This window comes from Trichosurus vulpecula, chromosome 2, assembly GCF_011100635.1.
Source record: "Trichosurus vulpecula isolate mTriVul1 chromosome 2, mTriVul1.pri, whole genome shotgun sequence".
NCBI classification, from domain to species: Eukaryota; Metazoa; Chordata; class Mammalia; order Diprotodontia; family Phalangeridae; genus Trichosurus; species Trichosurus vulpecula.
In genome coordinates, this window is record NC_050574.1 from 124,662,137 (window position 1) to 124,686,519 (window position 24,383).

A 24,383-nucleotide genomic window follows, 5' to 3' on the forward strand; every position below is an offset into this window, starting at 1 on the left:
TCACCTTTCTCTTCTTTCTTTTTCCTTCTCTCTCCTCCTTTCTTCCTTATATCCTCTCCTACTGTATAATAAAAAGAGTCCTGGGGGAGAGATAAAGCAGAGAAAAAGAACTAACATCACTAGCAAATACTGATGCAAAAATTTTCAATAAAATACTAGCAAAATGACTATAGCAGCATAAGCTTTACTATGACCAAGTTACATTCTTATTATAGATATGAGAATGGTTTAACGTTAGGAAAACAATATAATCAGTCATATTAAAAACAAAATTCCCTAAATGACATGATTATATCAGTAGATACAAAAAAGGCCTTTGACAAAGTATAAGCCTCATTTATGCTAAAAACCTTACAAAGCACAGGAGTAGATGGACTGTTTTCTACTATAGCCCCAAACTAGAATTTTCTGTAATGGGGAAACATTAGAAACTTTACTCAATAATTCCAAGAATAATGTAAGAATGCTCCCTATTTTCACTACTATTTGATATAGTCATAGAAATGCTAACGAGAGCAATAAGAAAAGAGAGAGAAATAAAAGACATAACTACTGTAAGAGAGGAGCCAAAGTTCTCCCTATTTGCAAATAACATACTGATTTTCTTAAAATACCGTAGGGAATTAACAAAGAAAATTACCGAGACAATAAATTGCTGCAGTAAAGCTGCAAAATAAAGCCACAAAAGTCATCAGTATTTTTATATAGCAATAACAAAACCCAGGAGGAAATAGTAGAAAGACGAAAAGAGTCCTGGGGCCAAGAGTCAGGAAATCTTGGTTCTAATCCTGGATTTGGACTGATTTGCTGTTGGGCAAGTGACTTGCCCCTCTTGGAGCCTCACTTTCAGCCGTGGAAAAATGAGATCAGATGGTCTCGAAGGTCCCTTCTAGTTTTAACATTGTACATTCTAGCTGAGGGATCCAGATGGTTAGTGAGGAAAATTATTTGTAAACTTTTAAAAATCCACATAGGAAAGCCATTAAATTTCCTTATCTGTGAAATTAGAGGACGCTCAAGTATCTTCCAGCTCTAAATCTATGACTAAATAAATCTCTCCAGTTTCTCTAGTCTGAAGGTCCCGTGGTTTGTCTGATTTGAAGCCAGGGCTGGCCAGGATCTCCCCACCAGACACTGGACACTTTGAGCTGAAACCTCTTCCCAAGGCTCACCAGGGTTCTCAACTCCCCTGGGTCTCGAACCGAAGAGGAAACACCTTGGGCTACCACCTTAAAGGAAAGGTAGGCCCCTCAACCTAAGGGCCCCGGAGAAAGGAAAAACACAACCTTCTTTAGTTAAGAAGAGAGAAGGATAGAGAGGAAATGTTCGTGTTTATAATAATCTTTCCTCTACCCCACACATTCTGGCGCTTAATCATATACTGTCTGTGGGGAAATGATTCCTCCCTTACTGTTAGCAGGAACTGTATGTTATTTACGGTCTTCGTAAGCTATAATAAGAAGAATCTCTCTGCTAGGGGTGGGGGCCTTTACAGTTTGGAAAACATTTTTTTTCACCCTTTACGTATTTAATGTCAAGTTGTCATTTTACAATTCACAAATAATTTTCTTCACCAATAATCCCATAAAGGTATTATTAGGCCCATTTTGCAGATGGGGAAACTGAAGTTCAGAAGAGGGAAGAAACTTGTCTAGGGTTAAAGACAGTAAGTGATGATGTTGGGGACTTGGACACTGATGACCTGCTTCCTATTCCCATGAAATTTCTCACAAATCCCTTCTCTTTTTGGTGGAAACCTGATAAATTGCAAAGCTGGGCACTATGGAAGGCAGTGAGAAAGACTTAGGAAGAATGACTAGAAAGACAAAGATCAGTAGAGGAGATGCCCATTGTTTCATAGGAGACAAATGCCAGGGAAGAGGGCCCAAAACGGTAGTTACATAAAGACAGTCTCTTAATGACAAAGAATGGGTGATTAAGTGAAGTAGAGGTTATAATTTGAAGAGATGAAAACAACCTCACAGGTATGATAGAGTGTTGGTGGGATGAGATTCAGGTCTAGATTACAGCAGTGGTGGGGTGGGATTCAGGTCTAGATTATAGCAATGGTGGAATGGGATTCAGGACTATATTGGAGCAATGGTGGGATGGGATTCAAGTCAACGTTATAGCATTGGTGGCATAGGATTCTGGACTAGCAATGGTGGGATGAGATTCAAGTCTAGAATACAGTAATTTGAATGTATAGTGTTTAAAAGGAATACACAAAGGCAGAGCCAAGATAGCAGTGTAGAGGCAACAACCCAGCTGAACTCTTCCAACAGTCTCCTCCAAACATTTAAAAATGCATCAGATCAAATTCTGGAGTGGCAGAGCCAACAAATGGTGAGACTTTTTCCGAGCCTTAGACAATTTTGGAGATTGGCAAGAGAGGTCTGTGGCACAGGGATTGGAGCTGGCCCAGAGCACACATAGTGTCAGCAGCAGCATCCAGAGATCTCAGTCCAGAGATTGTAAAGGTGTCAGACAACTGGCCAAAAAGAGATTACAGGGAACCCTTTCCTGGCACTGGGTGCAGGACCTGGTGTTGCTTGGCTTGCAGTTTTGGGACAGAGAGGAGCACTAGCACCTGCAGCTACAGGAAAGCAGACGGCATTGCTGAGTCAAGACGAGAGAGCAAACCAGAAGAGCAGTGACCACATTTCTCCCCAGATCACACTACCTTGGAAGCACAAAAATCTTGCAGACCCCCAGAGTAAGCTCTGAAAATAGAAGCATGAAAACCCCAAATCTTGGGACAATACCTCCCCACCCCTCCCAGTCAAGCAGAGGTCAACTTTAACATAAAGTTCAAAATCAAGGATGGGCTGGAAAAATGAGTAAACAACAAAAAAAACTTGACCCCAAAAAGCTACCATGGTGGCAGGAAAGACCAAGACGTAAACTCAGAAGAAGACAACAATGTGAAAACAGTTACAAGCAAAGCCTTTTAAAAAATGCTAATTAGACATAAGCACAACAAAATTCCTGGAAGAGTTAAAGAAAGAGATGAGTGGCAGAGGAAAAATTGGGAAAAGAAATGAGAGCGGCATAATAAAATTGTAAAAAGAGAACTAACAGCTTGGTAAAAGGGGCATAAAAATGTTGAAAAAAAACCACTTTAAAAAACAGAATTGATCAAATGGTAAAAAGAAGTGCAAAAAATTCCCTGAAGAAAAGAACTCCTTAAAAATTAGAATTGGGCAAGTGTAAGCTAACGACTCCATGAGACAAGAAGAAACAATAAGACAAAATCGAAAGAATGAAAAAAAAGAGAAGAAAATGTGAAATATTTCTTTTGCAAAATGACTGACTTGGAAAACAAACTGAGGAGAGATAATTTAAGAAGTATTGGGTTATCTGAAAGCCATAAAAAAGGCTAGACATCATATTTCAATAAATTATAAAGGAAAACTTTCCTGATATCTTAGATCCAGAGGATAAAATAGAAATTGAAAGAATCTACTGATCATCTTCTGAAAAAGATCCCAAAATGACAATTTAAGGGGTATTATAGCCAAATTTCAGAGCTCCAGGTCAAGGAGAAAATATTGCAAGCAGCCAGAAAGAAACAATTCAGCTATTGTGGAGCACAGTCAGGATCACATAAGATTTAGCAACTTCCATATTAAAGGAATAGAGGACTTGGAATGTCATAGGATTAAAAACAAGAATAACCCACTCAGGAAAACTGAGTACTATCCTTCAGAGGAAAAATGAATATTTAATGAAACAGAGGGCTTCTAAGCATTCCCAATGAAAAGGCCAGAGCTGAATAGAAAATTTGATAAACACAAGACTCAAGAGAAGCATAAAAACATAAACATGAAAGAGAAATCATAAAGGATTCAATAAGGTTAAACTGTTTACATTCCTATATGGGAAGAGGATGCATGTAACTCCTAAGAACTTAACCATTATTAGGGCAGTTAGAAGGAGTCTACATAGACAGAGGGCATGGGTGTGAGTCAATTATGTTGAAATGATCTAAAAAAAACAAAGAGGTGAGAAAGAGGGATTCTGGGAGAAGGAGGAAGGGCAAGGAAGACTGGGGAAAATTATCTCACATGAAAAAGACACACAAGGAAGAGATTTTACAGTGGAGGAAAACATGGGGGTGGCAGGTAACTTTTGAACCTCACTCTCATTGTAATTGGTGCGAAGAGGGAAGAATATATATGTGCGTGTATATATATATATATATATATATATATATATATATACACACACACACACACACACTCAGTTGGGCATAGAAATCTATCTTACCCATTTGGGAAGTGGGAAGGGAAGGGGATAACAAAAAGAGGATAGGGGTGATAAAAGGAAGGGTAGATGAAGGGAGGCAGTGGCAGTGGTCAGAAGCAAAACAGACTTTTTAGGAGGGGCAGGGTAGAGAGAGAGGGGTGGGGGGAAACATGCAGTAATCATAATTGTGAATGTGAATGGGATGAACTTATCCATAAAATATAAGTTGATGGCAGAATGGATTAGAAACCAGAATCCAACAATATGTGGTTTTCAAGAGACACACTTGAAACAGAAAGACACACAGAAAGTTAAAATAAGGGGCTGGAGCAGAATCTATTAGACTTCAGCTGAAGTAAAAGATAAAAAAGCAAGGATAGCAATCAAGATCTCATACAAAGCAAAAGCAAAAAGAGACCTAATTAAAAGAGATAATCAGAGAAACTACATTTTGCTAAAAGGGGACCATACATAAGTGAGACAGCTATGTGGCTTAGTGGATAGAGGGCTGGACTTGGAGTCAGAAGGACCTGAATTTAAATCTAACCTCAGACATGTACTAGCTGTGTGACCCTGGGCAAGTCACTTAACTTCTGTTTGCCCTAATCCACTGGGGAAGAAAATGGTAAATCACTCCAGTATTTTTGCCAAGAAAACCCCATGGACAGTATGGTCCAATAAATATAGGAGGAAAGCAAAAAGAAAAAAAATAGATAATAATCATAGCAACAGTTCTCAATATTAATAAAACTGCCCAATGGTGTAGATACCAACCCATCCATGCCTACCAATCTTTAGCAACTCTCATTCATGTCCCCCTATAAATTGATCACAGAGGGGCCATCTAATGTGCTGAGGCTTTCCTTTAGATCTCTTGATATTGCATGGATACCTTGGTTGCTCAAAGACTCTGTCAAAGAAGCAAAACTCTGCTGGGTTCTGTCACACTAGAAAGATTTCAAGTATGGTCCTGGTTACAAATTATGTCTTCTTTTCAAAGCTTAGCATCATCATCATCATCACCATAATCACCACCATCATCATCATCATCATCATCACCATAATCACCACCATCATCATCATCATCATCATCACTGTAATCACCACCATCATCATCATCATTGTAATCACCACCACCATCATCATCATCACCATCATCATCACCATCATCATCATCATCATCATCACCATAATCACCACCACCATCATCATCATCATCATCACAACCCAGAGAACAGGTTAAGTTTTGCAAAGCCTTTTCCTCACAACAATCTGGGGAGTAAAACTACCCTCATGGTAGAAATGCTGAAACTGAGAGTTGGAGAGGAAAAGAAACTTGCCCAATATCACAGAATCAGTAAGCCAGTGAGTCCGGATTTAAATCTACACCTCCTGCCCTCCAATTTCCTGATGAGGAAACATAGTGAGAAACACGTGAGAGAGAATCATAGGAAGGAGGAGGAGAAGGAGGAGGAGAAGGAGTATCACTGTAGGAACATACAAAAGACTTCCCAGTCAGATGGAGATGGATCATGAGTTACTACTCCCTTTTATTGTCAATCTTACCCTCTCCACTTGCTTCTTCCCTTCTGCCTACAAACATGTTTAGATCTCTGCTATCCTAAAAAGAAGCTGAAAAGGGAAAAAAGCTTCTTTTGACCTTCTTATCCCCTTCATCTACTGTGCTATATTTCTCATCCCTTTGACTGAAAACTTCCAGAAAGTCACCTCTGAGATTCTGTGATTGTGTCATTCCGTGAGTAACCCAAAGAGCCCATTCCCTGCTGGGTGACCCAGGATGCCTCTGAGATGTTGGCCATTTTTCAAAGCTCATGCACGAAGTGGGATCAGCCCTCCGTCCCTTTGCTCTCCAGGTCCCCTTCACCGCTCCCAGCTCACGTGCCCCTCACACTCTCTGCTACTTGTTCTGATACACCAACATCCATCCCTACTATGCTCTTACGTTAGTGGTCCTCCATGCCTGGAATGCTCTCCTTGCCTCCATCTAACTGTTTTCTTCAAGACACAGCTCAAGTTCCTCACCTTCTACACAAAGCCTTTCCAAAGCTGAGAGTGCAAGACTTCCCAAACTAGTATTTACTTTGCGTTACTACATACAGCTGCTAGTGCAAGCCTCCAAGCTACCTTGTATTGATTTTGTATGTGTTAGTACACACTCACAGGTCAGAGACTGGATCAGAAAATAACCCCGAGAGCCTCAGACCAAGAGTCATTTGGTCAGAAGATCAAGCAAGGCAGCCCTAGTAAACGCCTTTTGACTGTCCCCTTCTTTCCACTCACCCAGCCTCTATCCTAGCTCAGACCCTCATGGCTTCTCATCTGGACTATTGTAATAAGCTCCTAATTGGTCTCCTTCAACCCATTCTTCCCACAGCTGCCAAACTGATGTTCATAAAATATAGATGTGACTGTCACTCCCGACTTAAAAATCTTCTGTGGCTCCCTATCGCTTCTGGAATAAAAGACCCCTAGAATAACAGATCCCTCAGTCTTGTATTTTAAGGCTTCCACAATCTGGTTCCAACCTGCCTTTCTAGTCTTACTTCGTTTTACTCTCCTTCCTGCTATCTGCTGCATGGGACTGTACTTTCCAAAGCCCAGGACTGCTATAATCCAATATACTATCCAGGATAGTCCAACTGGTTTCCCATCTATGAAGGTCCTCCTCTTACTTCCATGCTTTTGCACAAGTTATCCCCTTTACTACCTCCTCACCTCAATCTAACATTATCCAAGGCAAAGTCCATGTGCCACTGCCCACAGGAAGCCCTCCCTGATCCTCTTAGTTGCTTGCATTCTCTCCCTCTCAATATGTCTTTCTATTATTTATATATATTTTTGAGTTTGCTTTCTTGTGTGTGTGTTACATCCCCCAGTAGAATATAAGCTCCCTGAGGGGAGGGACTGTTTTGTTTTTTGTCTCCTTATCTCTAGTGCCTTATACATATTAGATGCTAATAGATATGAATACATGAATGAATTTTCTGGCCTCTGTCATCAAGCATCTATTTAGTGCCTACTCTGGGTCAAGCACGATGCCCGCCACACTCACATAGATTTTAAGTTGGTTCACAAAATCCAAGAGCTGTTGGCAATCTCAGGAGTTGCTGATGATGAGATTTTCTTCTACAAAACCCCTGACAAGTGGTTCTTTAGCTGATGCCTCAAGATCTCCAGTGATGGGAAAGGAACCCACTTCCTCCCTGGGCAGCTCACTTTTCCTTGCAGAAGTCCTAATCATTAGGAAGTTTTTCCTAAATCTCCATCTTCACTCATTGCTCCTTGCTCTGCCCTCTAGACTGAAGTACAAAAAAATCCAATCCCTCTTCCCCAAGACAACCCACTCAAAACACAAGATACTATATATCTCCTTACTGTCATAGCAGTTCTGGGATTGGGAAAGAATGGTCCCATACAACGTCTAGCATTTCTTCACAAGCAGCCCCTCTAGCACTGACCTCCAGCTAGTGTCTCAGGGCTTCTGACTACACCCCTTCCAATTTGGACACCTGGCTTTGAATCCAAATCTTCTCTTGGGCAAACCCCTTCCCTTTTCTGGGGATCAGTTTCCCTCTTTGCAAAATGAGAGAGTAGAACAAGATGGTCTCTAAGACAGCTAATGCTCTGGATTCTTCTCCTTATTTTCTCTACATGTCTCCTATCATCTTATTAATTTTCATATTCCATAGTCTCTAGGTAGGATGCAGCAGACTGGATTGGATGAGCTCTCCAGTTGCCCATTTTGACCCGAAGTTCCCGTGATTCTCTGAGTCAAAGCCAAAGCTGGCTGGGAGCTTCCCAGAAAGACACTGGGTACCCTGAGCTGAAACCTCTTCCCAAGACTCATCAGGGTCTTTACCTCCCCTATGCCCAGAAGCCGAGAAGAAATGTCATGGGTTACCTTACAGGAAAGGCAGCCCCCTAGCCAAGGGCCTCATTGAAAGGAGAGCTTTCTCTTTCAGTCAAGGAGTGTGAGGGAAGAGAGGAAATGTCCTTGCTAATAATAATCTTTTCTCTGCCCTACACATCTTGGCACTTATTCATTTACTGTCTCTGGGGAAGTGATTCTTCACTGTTAGCAGAAATTGGATGCTATTATTACTATCTTGGTAAACTATAAAAAGAAGAATCTCCCAGGTGGGGAGGGGTCACTTTACAGTTTACAAAATGTGCCTTCATCTCATTTAAAATAACAGTAATAACTCCCATTTTATAGAGATTTTCAATGTTAAAAAAATTTTCTCCCAATTCCTTTGCGAGAGATGTAGTGAGCGTATTTCCCATTTTATAGATGGGAAAACTGAGAATCAGAAGAAGGCAATCAATTTGCCCAGGATAACAGTCAGTAAGTGGTGGAACTGGAGACTTGAAGCCAGGTGTCTTGGCTCCTAGTGCCTTGAAATTTTTCCTACATCACCTCTCTTTTTGGTGCCCTAGATCAAATGGCAAAGCTGGGTACTTAGGAAGGTGGTGAGAACAAAATGGGAAGAATGATTTCAGAAGAGAAACAGGGATGGAGAAGCTTAAGTAATGTTTAATAATTCCCAGCAGAAAAGACAGGGCAGAAGGGATACCTGTACTTGGAGTGTGGTGATGAAGCAGGGTAGTGATGGTCACGGAAGAAGGTAAGGGCGATGTCCAAGGTATGACCAAGACATGGGGGGGTAGAGTGAAATGGAAAGTCCCACATTGTTCAAAACAAGTCAATAATGATGATAACAATGACATCTTGCCTGCTACAAGAGTTGCACCGAGGTTGCCTTCAGTGCCCTACAGATGATGAGTTTACATCCTAACATATAATTCCAAAAAACAGTTATTTTACCCATCTAGGCCATGGTCTACAGAACATTAAATAGAAATAAGTACTTATTATTTCATCAGTGTAAGGAACTCCTTGGTGAGAAGTCCCCCTCTATCCGTGCCAGCCACATCTTCTCTGAAACGTATAGTACTAGAGAATTTCGTGGGACAATGAGAAGTTAAGTGACTTGCTCAGAATCACATAACTAGCATATATCTAAGGTAGGATTTGAATCTGGATTTTCCTGGAACCCAGATTAGAATGTAGTTGGGAAATGTTTAACAAAATTAATAAAAATACAACACAGCATAGTTGATGCTAATTTGTGGTTTTCTAAGTCAATATGCAGCCTACAAGGATCCTATCCATTTGAGTTTGACCCCTACTGCCTCCTTATATATTAAATATAAAAGAATAATAGCAGGAAAGCAACTTGTTTAAGGAATGTTTTGTATGAACTTGATCAAAAAAGATAGAAAAAGAGATAACCATAATATTTATAACACTAATAATAAACAGCTAAGATCTGAGAGAGGCATTAAAAAGATCCTGTATGGGCAAAATTGGCATAAACGGCTCTTTATATGTTGACAAATAAAATCCAATAAATGTGGATTTGTTTATGGCAATGAAGGGGTTTATGACAAAAATTTAAAAGCAGGCTGTTGCCAACAGAAATTTCAGATGGGCATCCTTAAGGAACCTAGACTTCCTAATCAATGTAAATTATTCAAGGAAATGGTAAAAACTGCAGAAATTTAGTATCCACTGACTACCTAGCAAGACATGATCTCCAGTCCTCTCAGAACCTCTATTTAAGGAGGGCACCCAGGCCAGCCATCTGGATCATGCCCCAGAAAGCTCCTCCTCCTGGAAGATCACTTCATTCCTGGAACTCATACCTTGGATGTACCTTCTGACCCTGGGTCCCTGGCTCCTTCCAGAGCTGCCGTTAAGGACAGCGCCCAAGCTGGCTGTTTTTTCACTCTCCACCAAGCTGCACTCACCCTAATTTTTCCATCATGCTTCTGAACCTTCCCTTCCTTCCTCCTCTCTTAATTTCCCTTTATACATTGTCTTACCTATTATAATGCAAGCTCCTTGAGGGCAGGGACTGTCTTTCTTTTTGCTTGCCTTTGTATTCCTAATACTCAGCGAGTGTCTAACACATGCTTGTTGACCGATTGACATGATCCAGTGGCTAGAATTATCCATCAGAAATCTGCTCTTTCTCATAGATTAAGAGATAAGGAGACACTCTATTAATACAGCCCTCAAAAGAACCCAGAGCATTCAACCAATAAACTGCATTATCAGTCATTATCACATTGCCCCAATTGCCTGGACGTTATACTGATCCATAAAAGTTTGTGAATGACATTTTTGGTGTATGCCACCACCCGATTTCTTATAACATCCAAGCTGAGAGGAACAAAAGGTTTTCAAAACATAGAGACAGCACAGAACATCAAAATTATCTGGGAAGCAGACGAGGTACCCTGTCATCCCTGTGGTCCTGGCTGCTGCTGGAGTTGTGCTGAGAATTCTGTAAATGAGTTTACATCCTAAACCTTTATTCCATCTACAAACATCACTTATTTTATCCACCTGCGCAATAATCCACGGAATGTTGAACATAAATGATAATAGAATTGTGACTCATCTTAGGACCATTTCTAGCTGAATTCCACTGGAAAAGATGAGAACAAGAGGATGCTGATAATCTCCTCAAAGCCCATCTCATCAGCCAGGCCATGAAGGGAGAGGCAGTGGGAGAGAAGAGGCATTTATGCAGTACCTACTACATGCCGGGCACTGCGCACAGGTATTATCTTATTTGGTCCTCACAACAGCCCTGGAAGTTAGGTGCTATAGGTGTTGAGTCATTTCAGTCATGTCTGACTCTTGGTGTCTCCATTTGGGGTTTTCTTGGCAAAGATATTGGAGTGGCTTGCCATTTTCTTCTCCAGATAAATTTACAGATGAGGAACTGAAGCAGACAGGGTTAAGTGACTTGCCCAGGGTCACACAGCTAGTAAATGTCTGAAGCCAGATTCAAACTTCTGAAGATGAGTTTTCCTGATTCTAAGCCCAGTGCTCTATCCACTGCACCACCTAACTGCCTCCAGATGCTATCACTATCTTCATTTTACAGTTGAAGAAACTGAGGCAAACAGATTTTTTTAAAAAATGATTTGCCCAGAGTCACATGGCCAGTCAGTATCTGAGGCTGGATTTGAATTCAGGCATTCTTGACTCCAGGCCCAGCTCTCTAACTACAGGGCCACTGAGTGCCAGTGGCAAAAGCCAGGAAAGGTGGTGTACAAATGATTTGCTAATAATCCCTACAGTATTGCGAAGCATTTGAGCTACTTATTAGAGATCTTATGTGATCCAGCTGCCTTCCAGTTTTGCAGAGAAGCTACTGTTACAGTCACCCCCTCGCCACCCCTGACCCTTGACCTAGCTGTTCTGTTTCCATTATATTAACGGTGCCCAAGAATTCTTGGCCACCATTGCCATTTTGCATTTTCAACTTGCATGTTGATTGTGTTAGATCTCTTATATAGACAATCAGAGATGTTTCTATACCTCTCTTCTCGTTGGGGATGGGAGGGGGGAATGTGAGGTTGGGGTGGGGTCTCTCCCTTTCTCAGTCTCGTGTAGCAGAGTGCTTGATTGCTGTTGAATTTTTCTCCTGTCCTCTGCACTGCATTCCTTATATTATTCCCTTAACCTTTTATGTTTTGCTTCCACCTGTGGATTAATGGAAGCATGGATTGCTAATCTACTTTCATTTTCTATATTCTGCTGAACATGTTTTCCCTTTTGTTGCCCTTAATTACCTGCCAATTTCCAGGCCAGTCAGCCCATGAGTAGCCACTGCACTTCCCTCCTGAAAGAGACAGGGAGACTCAGTTTCAAAAAGAAAAAAATTATATGAGGTCGAGTGGAGCTATGTAGGAATCTTCCTAAGGACAGGTAGGTATCAAACGCCACTGTGGCAGAAGTGAGCTGAGAAAGCTGTTGAAGACCTGTAGAAAGGCATGAGAAGATCCCATCAATATCTAGCCATCAGGTCAGTAGACACCATATCACCAAACTAAAGGCAGCAACAATTTAAAAACCCTACATGTTCAGCAGAATATGGAAAATAAAAGTGGATTAGCAATTCATGCTTCCATTAATCCATGGCTGAAAGCAAAACTTAAAAAGTTAAGGCAGTAATACAAGGAATGCAGTGCAGAGAACAGAAGAAATGATTTAACAGCAATCAAACACTCTACTACAGAAGTTTGAAAAAGAAATTTGAAGAAAGTGAGACCCTCCACCCTCCTACCCTCCAAAGTGAAGTATGGAAACCCTCTGGTTGTCTACATAAGAAATCTGACACAATCAATAGGCAAATTGAAAATGCAAAATGGCAGTGGTGGCCGATGATTCTTGGGCACCATTAATATAATGGAAACAGCATAGCTAGGTCAAGGGTGGGGCTGGGATGGGAGTTACTGAAACAGTAGCTTCTCTGCAAAACTGGAAGGTGGCGGGGCCAGATAAGACCCCTAATTATTGGCTCAAATGCTTGATGATATTGTAGGAATTATTAGCAAATCTTTTGATTAGCTTCCTCTAACCTGATTCCACTCTTCTTAACAGAAGATATCATATACCTACTACCAAAAAATCAGAACACTAAAGACCCCTAGTACTATGAGCCAATTCTTTCTTTATATACTTTCTAAAAGCATTCCCAGCTTGTGTCACTAAAAAAGATTTTTTTTAAAGTTCTGCCACTTCTCACCTCTGTGACTTTTATTTTTTATTTCTTTTTTTAATAAATTTATTATTTATTTTTAGTTTACAACATTCAGTTCCATAAGTTTGAGTTCCAAATTTTCTCTCCCTCTTTCTCCTCCCCCAAATGGCATGTAATCCAATGTAGATTCTACATATACCTTCAGATTGAATGAACTTATTTACATAATAGTCCAGTTGTAAGGAAAAATTATAACCAATGGAATGAATCATGAGAAAGGAGAAACGAAACCAAAGAAGAAGGAAAAAAGAGAGAGCAAATAGTTTGCCTTGATCTGCATTCAGACTCCATAATTCTTTCTTTGGATGTACACAGCTTTTTCCATCCTGAGTCTTTTGGAGCTATCTTTGAACCTTGCATTGATAAGAGGAGTCAAGTCTATCAGAGTTAGTCCTTACAGATACTGTGTGTCTGTAGTCATGTATAATGATCTCCTGGGTCTGCTCCCCTCACTCAGCATTAGTTCATATAAGTCTTTCCAGGTTATAATGAAGTTCATCTGTTCCTCATTTCTTATTGCACAACAATATTCCATTACATTCATACACCACAATTTGTTTATCCATTCCCCAACTGATGGGCATCCCCTTGGTTTCCAATTCTTTGCTACCACAAAAGGAGCTGCTATAAATATTTTTGTACATACGGGTCCCTTACCCACTTGTGTGGTCTCTTTGGGATACAGCCCCAGAAGCAGTATTACTGGGTCAAAAGGTATGCACATTTTTATAGCCCTTTAGGCATAGTTCCAAATTGACTAAAAAAGATTTATAAACACTTACTAGAAAATTCTATATGGCTAGACAAGAAGAATGTGCCCAATGGTGCCCAATGACTAGGATTGTAAAGACGGCTTACAAGTCCAGTAATTATTGAACTAGCTACCTGAATGAGTTGTAATGTTGATGATGTTGCCCTTTGGGATCACTGCAGAGCCTTTCACTTAGCTGTGGACTCGTGGCTTATCCATGACACACAAGTCAAGAGAATTATTGGTATCCTGAAATCAAAACTCAATAGGAAGAACATATTTAAAACAACTGATACTTACATATTACTGTCCCAGTCTAAACATATACTTTCAGAACTGAAAAATGAGCAATAATGAATTTGGAAAGTACCTTAACAAAAGCCAATATATGTTAATATTTTAACAAAACCCACGCTCCATTACTCCAAGGGGTCTAAGGAAAAGAAGAATATGTTCTTGTCAAAAAAGAGAAAGATTGATAGGCATTTCAGAACATATGAAAACTTAATATAAAATTACAAAACTGCCTTTAGAAAAGTGGACATCACTTCACTGAATAACAGCAAAGGCTGGCAATAAATATTCATTAAAAGTAACTAAGTGTTTTTCTTCCAGATAGAGACTATGAAACAGCCAAGGATCCAAGGATGGAATCGAAAGGTACTCGATGGATACCATCTATATAAATATCACCAACAATATATTGACAAAAAAATTGAACAAATAAATCATTTGTTTAATTTATAGAAATAGAAAGGTTTAGGTTGGCAATTCAAGAATAGGTCATTACCAACAGAAATTACAGAAAGGTTATCTTTAAGGAGGCTGGACTTATTGACCAATCCAGTTTATGGAAGAAAATGGTAAAGACTGTGCAACACATAATTTCAGGCTACAAAAATTTTAGTACCTACCAAAAACAAGACATGGTCTGGTGGTTAGGATTACATATTAGGAGCTTGCTGTCTTTAACAAACTAACAAATGATAAAACTCTGTTCTATAAATACAGACCACAAAATCTGAATAAATCGATAAACTGTGTTGGAACCAGGCCATTACCATAGAACCATATTGGCCACAATTTCCTGGACGTGACACTGATTCATAAAAATTTAAGAATGACATTTTTAGTAGATATTGCCATCTCAAATATTCATAATCTCTAAGCTAAGTAGAATGGAGAGCTTTTATAACGTGGAGACCTAGTCGATGAAATGAGTATCATATTGGCAGGATGAAGCACATAGCTAACTAGCATCGTCTCTGCTATAAGAGTTGTTTGGATGCTTTCAGCGAGCCCATAAAAGATGAGCCGATAACTCAGAATGCTCATTGAGTTACCAAAAGCACTTATTTTCTCTATGACGGCAATGATGCATAGAACATTAAATATAAAAGAATACATATCAAGGTAGCAACTCGTCCCTGGAATATTCCTGTAATGAATTTCATGGAAGAAAATGAGGAGAATGAAATTCCTAGCAGTAATGATGATGACTACTAATAGTAGACATTTTTTAAGAATTGAGAGTGATTTATCAAGTGCTTCACTCACAACCATCTTTTGGGGTAGGTACTAGAAGTGTTAGCACACACACTTTATGGCTTAAGAAACGGAGACTCAGAGAGAGCAAGTCACTTGTCAGCAAGCACATATCTATAATTTTAGTTCAGGCTTCCTGATTCCAAATTCAATGCCTAGTCCACTATAGAATAGACAAAAGAAACACACCATGTATCTGTTGGGAAATATCTGGGTATAAATTAGGGGGGTATTGGTGAAGAATATTTGGATGAAAATAATGGGAAGATAGACCAGAGGTGAATTTGTGATGGGCATATGCTTTGGACTACTCAGCCAAATGGAAGATATAGATGAGTTTTTATTTTATCTTCCAGCTCACCTTTTCTCCTGGCTCCCTTCTCCCTGTTTACAAATATCTCCTATTGAACTTATCTGATCTTGATCTATAGAGCAGGTGGTGCAATGGTTAGAGCACTGAACCTCATGTCAGGAAGACCTGATTTCAGATCTAGCCTCAGATGCTTGCTAGTTGTGTAACCCAGGGCAAGTCATTTCTGTCTGCCTTAGTTTCCTCAACTGTAAAATGGAGATAGTTATAGCACCTACCTACAGAGTTGTTGTGAGGATAAAACGAGATGATTTTTGTAAAGTGCTAAGCACAGTGTCTGCCATATAGTAGGCACTTATTAAATGCTTGTTTCCTTCCTTCTTCCTTTCTCCTCCCCTTTCACTACAAACTTCCAGAAAGAAAAGTTTACATCACTATGTCCATTTCCTCACTACCAGTTCAACACATTCTAACCCGGCTTCCATTTGTACTGTTTTACTGAAAATAATGTCTCAGGGGTCACCAAAGATCTTCCAGCTGCCTGGAATCAAAGCTCAGTGGGAAGAATGACAAATGACTGGGTCTGATCCATTGACCTTTTCTCTCATTTTCTTTGATCTTTGCAGCAGTTCACACAGTTGACCATCCCCTCCTTCTGGATATCCTCTCCTCCTTTGGCTACTCTGACAGTGATCTTTCCTAGTTCTCCTCCTATTTCTCTTACTGCTCCTTCTCAGTCTTGGGATAATCCTTCTTTTCCTTCTAAATGTGATTCTCCCTAGACTCTATTTATGTCCTCTTCTTTCTTTACACTCTTTGCCAGTTTTATCATTCACTCAAATGGCTCCAAGTATCTCCTCTGTGCAAATGACTCCCTAATTTATAACTAAGTGATGAAAGGAAAACCTTCTTCTTCTTCTCTCCCTCCTCCTCCTCCTCCTCTTCCTCTTCCTCCTCTTTTTCCTCCTTCACCTTCTCCTTCTTCTCCTCCTCCTCCATTGCCTCCTCCCGCTCCTCCTTCATCATCACCTAATATTTGTAAAGTGCTTTAAAGTTCACAAAGTACTTTATTCATTATATCATTTGAGCCCCTGGACAAACAACCCCATAAAGTAGATGCTGTTATTAATTTTATATTATTAAATTATTAATAAGTAATGATTAATTAAAATAATTAATAGTTAAATTATTAAATATTATAGTATTTTATTTATTTTCCTAGCATTCCCATTTTACAGGTGAAGAAACTGAGGCTGAGAGAGGTTAAGTGACTTTATTAAGTATCTACTATGTTCCAAGAACTGTGCTGAGCAATGGGTCACATAGCTACTAAGAGACTGAGATAAGAATTGAACTCAGATCTTCTTGACTCTAACTTCCTCACTCTATCCAAGGCACCACTGAGCTTCAGATGTGGAGTTAGAAGATCTGAATTCAGGTGGGCGTTCTAACAGTTACTAGCTTACCTTCTCTGTGCTTCAGCTTCCTTGCTCTATGACATGACAAGCTTAGGCTGGATCATCTCTAAAGTCCTTTCTAATTCTGTAGAGGAAAGATTGATGAACTTGGACTCAGAAGAGAGCTGGATTCCCATCCCACGTCTGGTCCTTATTAGCTATACCACTTAATTTCTCTGGACCTTAGTTTTTTAATCTGTTAAATAAGCGTGCTAATTCTTGCTCCACCTTCTCCCACAGGGACATTGTAAAGAAAGCACTTTGTAATCTTAAAGCTACAGAGAAATACGAGTTATTAAACCTCTGTTTGCCTCAGTTTCCTCATCTGTAAGACTGGAATAACAATACCACCTACCTCCCAGGGTTGTTGTGAGGACCAGATGAGCCAATAATTGTAAAGCCTTAGCCTTAGCACACTACCTGACACATAGTAGGAGCTTAATGAATGCTTGTTCCCTTCCCCTATTCTTATATCCAGTAACCACCTCCTTTAAGGCCCTTTCACAGGGTGCCCCAGACTCTCAAAGGTTGTGTCGGCTGAGTGCAAACTCTGGCAGGCTCCACCTTCCACTTCTGGAAAGGCCTTAAGGACAGGGCACGAATCGTCAGCCAACCAGTTAGCCAGCTGGGCGTTCCCTGACCAAGCGTTGATTAAGCACTCATTACATATCAGGCACCACACTAAGTACTGGGGGGGAAACCCTAATCCAACAATAACCAAAACCCAAACTCACAGGGCCTGCCCTTGAGAAGCATACATCTTGATGGAGGAAGCAGCACGTAAGTAACTACGCACAGACAAGATACATCTATATCTACACATATCTCTATATCTCTCTCCATATCTATAACTATCTCTATGCACCTATACCTCTATCCATCCACCCACCCTTCCATCCATCCATCCATCTATCTGTCTATCTATCTATCTACCTGCCAGGCACTATGATGTGCGTATATGTCTATGTATATATGTGTATGTATGTATGTTTATGTGTGTATTATGTGCATATGTGTATATACACATACACACATATGAAACAAAAGATAATTTGAAGGGAGAGTAATGAGCAGGTGGTAGAACAAGGAAAGACTTCCTGCAAAAAAGAAGGTTTGAATTAAGTCTGGACAGAAGCAAGTAAACTAATGGGTGGAAGTGAGGGGGCAGAGTATTCTGGGTAAATGGTTCAGCCAATGCTCAGACTAAGAACTTCAAGTAAGCCAGAGTAGCCAGTTCTTGGAGGGGAATAAAGTGTAAGAAAGATAGATAGGAAGGATGCTGCTGTTGTTGTCCAGATGTTTCAGACTCTTCATGACCCCATTTTGGGTTTTCTTGGCAAAGATACCAGAGTGGTTTGCCATGTCCTTCTCCAGCTCATTTTACAGATGAGGAAACTGAGGTAAACAGGGGCAAGTGACTTGCACGGGGTCACACAGCTAAGACATGTCTGAGGCTGGATTTGAATTCAAGAAGATGAGTATTCCTGACTCTAGGCCTGACACCCCATCCATTGCACCACCTACATGCCCCAGATGGGAAGGAACCAGGTTGTAAAAAGATTTAAATGCCAAGCAGAGGAGTTTATTTTTGATCCTGGAGGTAATAGGGAACAACCAGAGGGGTGACATGGTCTTAAGAAAAATCACTTTGGCAGCTGAGTGGAGGATGGATTGGAGTGTGGGGAGACACTGGGTGCAGGAATATCAGGGAGAAGGCCATTGCAGTAGGCCAGGTGAGGGCATGGAGGCCTGAATAGGGGTGGTTAATGAACAGCTTAATTAGGTCAGAGAATTTTATCACCAGGCTGGTCAAAGGGCGATGAATTTTTTGGGCATAGCAACTCTGCAATGCCATCTACTAAGCTGTAGGGAGCAGGGACCTGCAGCTCTGGCAGCGTACCCACAGCACTGACATCACAGATTCTTGAACAAATATTATCATTACTCTTACAAGGTCCCAGCCCTGACATTCTCTGTTCTCTCCTCTGAGGCCCCTTCCACTTCTGACATTCTATGTTCAGCTGCCTTCCTGGTCATTGGAACAAACTGTTCTCATCCACCCATTCTGCTGGGGGAGGTCTTCGCCTGCTTGGGGTACACATCCCCCTAACTCCCTGACGGGTTTGAGTCCTGTCTTTTATCTTCAACCTGGTTGAGCCCATCTGCCAGGATGGTTTACCAGGATGTGGCCGCTGTGCATGCTATGGTTTTTTGGAGCCGCAGGTTCGGTGAAGGTGGACACCGAAGGTGGATGGGCAGCCCTGAAAAGGGCCCAGCAGCCCTCACCCCAGAGTCCTTCTGAACACCCCATACCTTCCACCTGTACACATATACCTGTACATATATACACATATGTGTATGCATACATATGGGGAGAGAAGGAAAGAGAGTGAGAGAGCTTATTATGGACACTTTGCTAAGCATATTTTACAAACATTGTCTTTCAACAACCCAGCAAGGTAGGGGCTCCTATTATCATTTTACAATCGAAGAAATTGAGGCAGACAAGTTAAGTGATTTGTCCAGGGCCACTCAGCTAGGAAGTGTTTGAGTCTGGATTTGAACTCAGGTCTTCCTGATGCCAGGCCGAAAGCTGTAGCCACCGCTGCCTCTGTAATAATAGTTTAATCACTAGCTTCAAGTTTTGCAAAATACTTTATACATATTACCTCATTTAGTCCTCACAACAATTAGGTGCTATCATTATCCTCATTTCGCAGATGGGTAAACCGAGGCAAACAGGTCACACAGCTAGGGAGTGTCTGAGTGGGGATTTGAACTCAGGTCTTCCAGATTCCAGGTCCAGAGCTTGGTGCACCATGGCCCCACCTATGTGCCACAATTGTCTAATTCAAAGCCAAGGCTGACCTGGAGCTCTCACCACATAAGGCCACGCTGAGCTGAAACCTTTCCAGAACCAAAGCTCACCATCATCCTCACCTCCCCCAGAGCTGGAATCTGACAGGACGCACCTCAGGGCACTTTGCAGGCAGGGCAGCCCCTCCACCTGGTGTGCAGCTTCCTTCAGTCAGAGTGCGAGGGTGAGAGAGGAAACCTCCTAGCTAATAATAATCTTTTCTCTGCCCCACACATCTTGGCACTTAATCATCCACTGTCTGTAGGGAAATGATTCTTCCTTTACCGTTAGCAGTGATTGTAGGTTATTAATAATGTCTGCCTAAGCTAAAATAACAGCAAATCCTCGGCAGTTTACGGTTATTTATAAGCTGCAGTTTACAGTTTGAAAAGCACATTCATTATGTCACATAATAATAATAGTACCTCTCATTCTTATAATTTATTTTGCTTTCACATTTTACAAAATATCTTTCTCACAGCAACCCTTATGGGAGACAGAATTTTTTTCCTAGACTTGGGATTTCATTGGTGTAGGGAAGTTCCTCCACAGAAAACAGTTTAACAACTCATCTATAACTCATAGTCTTAAAGCCTGGGGAATTGAGAGGTCAGCTATACCCAAGGTCACACAACCAGTATTTGTCATAGGCAAGGTTTGAACCCAGCTCTTACAGATTCCAAAGCTGGCCCTCTATCTATTACTGAAGGGGTGGAGGGTCGGGGTGGGGTGGAGGCAGTATACACATTTCACAGATGGGGATACTGAGGCTCAGAAAAGAAGGGTGGTTTGTCAAGACTCAGCCAGTACATGGGAGGTCAACCCAGGTCTCTCAAGTTCTGTGGTTTCTCTATAACCCTGTGAATTCAGCAGGACCTGGATTCACTTTTCTGTTGGAGAAATGAAATAGGCTTTTAGCAAAGGAAAGTGACCTTCTCGGGGTCATCGTGTAGCTACCTGGTATCTGAACTAGAAATTGAACCTGGGTGTCCAGACTCCAAGTCCAGCCTGCATACTGCTACTTCTCCCTCTAGGATTCTGCTTCTCCTCACTCCTAAGACTCTAGGAAGTTGGTAATAGGCAGACAAGGCTGAGAACCCAAGTTTTCTCCCTGGATACCTCTCTTCCATTATTAAAAACTCTTTCTTGAATGCTGTTTCCTCTGTGAAGTCTTCCTGGATGAACCCTACTTTGGCTGAGGGCTTTTGTGGCTCTCAGTCTTCTGGATGCCCTAAAAGTACACGTGTGATGTACACCCAATCCTATTTTATCAACATTTTCAGTCATCTGTCCATACATCTACCCTATGGCTATTAATCTATGCATCTAGGAGAACTTGCCCTGGACACAGGAGATTTATATCCCTGGGAATTTCACGGGATAGGAATCTGTGCTTGAACTGGAGGAGGGAGGAGTGCAGGGTGGTATTCCACTTCCTTTTGGGAGAGCTACAAACTATCCCACTACTTCTTAGCAGACCTATCAGTCATTTCTTTGAAGAAAATGATGGAAAAACATTCCACTTTCTTATTTCTGTAACACAAACAATCCTTGCTCCTTATTCCTCCATTTAAACAAATGTATAAGCCATCCTTCTTCCTTCCATGGAAGCAACACAGAAATCACCTCCCTCCCCCCATTTATTTCTCCAAAGAGAATCGCAGAGAAACCATCCCTTTTTTCCTTATTTCTTCAACACAATCTCACTTCCTTAATTTAAAATGGAAACCATCCCCCTTCCTTATTTCTTTAACACAATCTCACTTCCTTATTCTTAAATACAAACCATTCTCCTTACTTATTATTCAACCCAGTCTTGCTTCCTTAATTCTGCAACACAAACCATCCCTCTTTCTTATTTCCACAACACAAATAATGCCTATTATTTATTTTTTTCCAGCACAAACCAACCTCCTTTCTTATTTTTTCCAAAGGGAACCACTGAACAGCCATTTCCCTTCCTTATTTATTTGACACAATCTTGCTTTCTTATTTCTGTAACACAAGCCATACCCCCCTCCTTATTTATTCAACAATCTTCTCACATATTTCTGTAAAAAAAAAACCCTTTCTTATTAATTTCTTTAGCATAAAGCACCCCCTCCTTATTTTTCCAACGTGATCTCACTCCATTCAGAGGAATGTCTTCATTCCTGACTCTACTGGATTTGTTCTCAGTGCCCTCTCCTTGGGTACCTTCATCTTTTACTCCCCCTTCAAATGCCCCCAACTCTGTCCCCTTTTCCAGCTCCTTCTACATGGATCGTCTTCCCCCATTAGACTATAAGCTCGTTGAAGGCAGGTTACTTATTCCTGCTTCCATCTACATTCCCAGTGCTCAGCACAGGGCCAGGCAGGTGCTTAATAAATGCTTGCTGATTTGACCATGAACCATTCTACTTCCTTATTTATTCAACATAAACCACTACCCTTCCTTAAATCCTCAACATGGATAATCTTTCTTATTTCTGTGGTATAAACTATACCCCTTCTTTATTTATCCCAAAGGAACTACAGTAAATACATTACTATACAAACCATCCTTCTTCTTAATTTCTCCAACACAGGTAATTCTTCCTAATTCTTCTAGCTGAAAAGATGAACAAGCCATGCTACTTCCTTCCTTTTTCCTTAGAAGCCAGGTGAAGCTATCCCTCTTTAGTGCTGGGCATTATAATATGCCCTGGGGATACAAAGAATAAAAATCAAAAAAAGTCCCTGCCCTCAGGGAGTTTGCGAATATTCTACTGGAGAGTAATGGGGGTTGGGATACAAAAATACAACATAATTTGAGCCGAGGAGGGAGAGCATTTCAGACACGCTGGGAATGGTCAGGGTGAAGGTACAGGTACAGAGAGATGGCACATCCAGGTGGCACAGTGGATAGAGCATTGGGCTTGGAATCAGGGAGACTCATCTTCATAAGTTCAAATCTAACCTGACACTTACTAGCTGTGTGACCCTGGGCAAGTCACTTAATCCTTTTTGCCTCAGTTCACTCATCTGTAAAATGAACTGCAGAAGGAAATGGCAAACCATTCCAGTATCTTTGACAAGAAAACCCCAAATAGGGTCATGAAGATTTGGACACAACTGAACAACAAGAACAAACAGACTGAAGATGGAATGTCATGGTACAGCTAGCAAGGCCAGTTTATAATTAGAGTGGAGAAGTATGCAAAGGAGAATGATAGGAAATAATCCCAGAAAAGTGATCTAGGGACAGGTCGTGGAGGGCTTTAAATGCCAATGTCTCATTCCTGTAATGACACACAAACTGCCCTTTTTGCCTCTGCCTCTCTCTCCAGGCCCCAGTGGAGGTAAGGGTCCCACTTTGTCCATCCTCTAATCCCCCACCCCTCAGCTCAGAGTTACCTGTTTGCCCACAGGCTCCAGGAGACTTCCCAGAGAGCCTTCCCTTTCTGGGTTCAAGAGTACACAAAGCTGAGTCTGCCTTTAGTCCTCTTTCCAGGGTCCCTTTCCCCTCCTGGGTTCACCTCAGGCTCACCTCTTTCCTCAGTGTCCTCTAGGCTGCTGCAACTATTGACCTTGGACCATGCTGTCCCTGAGGAAGGACTGGAAAGGGACCAATCAGCCCTGTTCACCAGGCCAGAGTCCTCTCGGTCAACTGTCCAGAGGCTGAGTGAGACGGACCATGCAAACACAAGGACATTCCCACCACAGGTGGTCCCCGCCCCCATCCTTCCCACAAGTGAATAGTGAGTTAAATTCTCCAAAACTATTTCATTTCCCCGGAGAATTCTATATTCACTTAGGCTCTGTGGAAAAGACAGAACTCTCTTCTTGATATTCTTCTCTCTAGGTCAGGGGTGGGGAACCTGCGGCCTCAAGGCCACATGTGGCCCTCTATATCCTCAAGTGCGGCCTTTTGACTGAATCACAGTTCTTTGAAGTTTGGATTCAGTCAGAGGGCCATACTCGAGGACCTAGAAGGTCATATGTGACCTCAAGGCTGCAGTTCCCCACCCCTGCTCTAGGTTTTCAGGGCACCATTCTCTTCTGGTTCTCCTTCTACCTTTCAGACTGCTCTTTCTCAGTCTCCTTTGCTGGTTCTTCCTTCGGGTCATGCCCACCAACCACGGACTCTGTCCTGTACCCTCCTCTTTTCTTCCTCTATACTGTTTCACTTGGTGAACTCATCATATCCCATGGATTTATCTTCTCTATCCCGATGATTCTCACATCTACTTATCTCTCTGTTAACCTCCAGTCTTACATCTCCAACTGTTCTATGAGGCATCTCAAACTGGATGTCCCAGAAGCACTTTAAACTCAACATGTCTAAAACTGAGCTTATTATCTTTTCCCCTAAACTCTCCCGTCCCCTAAACTTCCTTGTTATTGTTGAAGGCCCCACCATGATCCCAGGCCCTGAGGCTTAAAACCTAGGTGTCATCTTTGACTCTTCTCTCTCTCATCACCATCCCTCCCTCCCATGTCCAATCTTTTGCCAAGGTCCATCAATCTGGTCTTTGTAACATCTTTCAGATATTCCTCTTTTTCTCCTTTGACATCGTCACTATTTTGAATCAGGCCCCTATCATCTTATATC

At 41.3% G+C, this 24,383-nt stretch overlaps 1 protein-coding gene across 5 annotated transcripts in view; it reads right to left on the reverse strand.

The window, feature by feature from the left end:
* P2RY6 (pyrimidinergic receptor P2Y6) overlaps window positions 1-23,401 on the reverse strand; it is a 46,379-nt gene extending 22,978 nt beyond the window's left edge. Inside the window, exon 1 of one of the 5 annotated variants that reach the window (XM_036744516.1) lies at window positions 23,319-23,401. The gene's annotated coding sequence lies outside the window, so the exon portion shown is untranslated. Of the gene's footprint in view, window positions 1-13,775; window positions 13,806-23,318 lie in introns of those variants that run through there. The other 4 variants (XM_036744517.1, XM_036744514.1, XM_036744515.1 and 1 more) reach the window with 4 other exon arrangements.
* Between the last annotated feature and the right edge of the window lie 982 nt (window positions 23,402-24,383).